Genomic DNA, 370 nt, shown 5'->3' with positions numbered 1-370 from the left:
CGCCCGCCGCTCGCCATCCCTCCCGGGGCGGGCGGAGGTGCCAGATTCGAGAGTAAAAAGGCGCCGTGAGCGGGAGAGAAGCGAGCGCAGGGCGGGGCGAGGCTGGAGGGCAGCGGGGCCGGCCGGGGTGCGAGCTGCCCGGCGCTTCCCTGCCTCCTTCCCCCCCGAGCCGGTGTCAGGTATTGCGAGGAGGGGTAGGGGCCCGGGGAGGAGATGGCTGGAGGCTTTCCAGCCCCGGCTCACGCAATGCAAACTCCTCACGCAACGGGGAGGCGACAGGCGGAGGAGGGGAAGCTCTCCGGCTTCCTCAGCCCCCAAGATGCAGGCGAGACTTTGTCTCCCGACAGCGAGGGCTACGAGCCCGCCCCCC

The sequence above is a fragment of the Aptenodytes forsteri genome, unplaced genomic scaffold (genome assembly GCF_000699145.1).
Source record: "Aptenodytes forsteri isolate BGI_AS27 unplaced genomic scaffold, ASM69914v1 Scaffold309, whole genome shotgun sequence".
Taxonomy (NCBI): domain Eukaryota; kingdom Metazoa; phylum Chordata; class Aves; order Sphenisciformes; family Spheniscidae; genus Aptenodytes; species Aptenodytes forsteri.
This window is presented reverse-complemented; position numbering follows the sequence as displayed.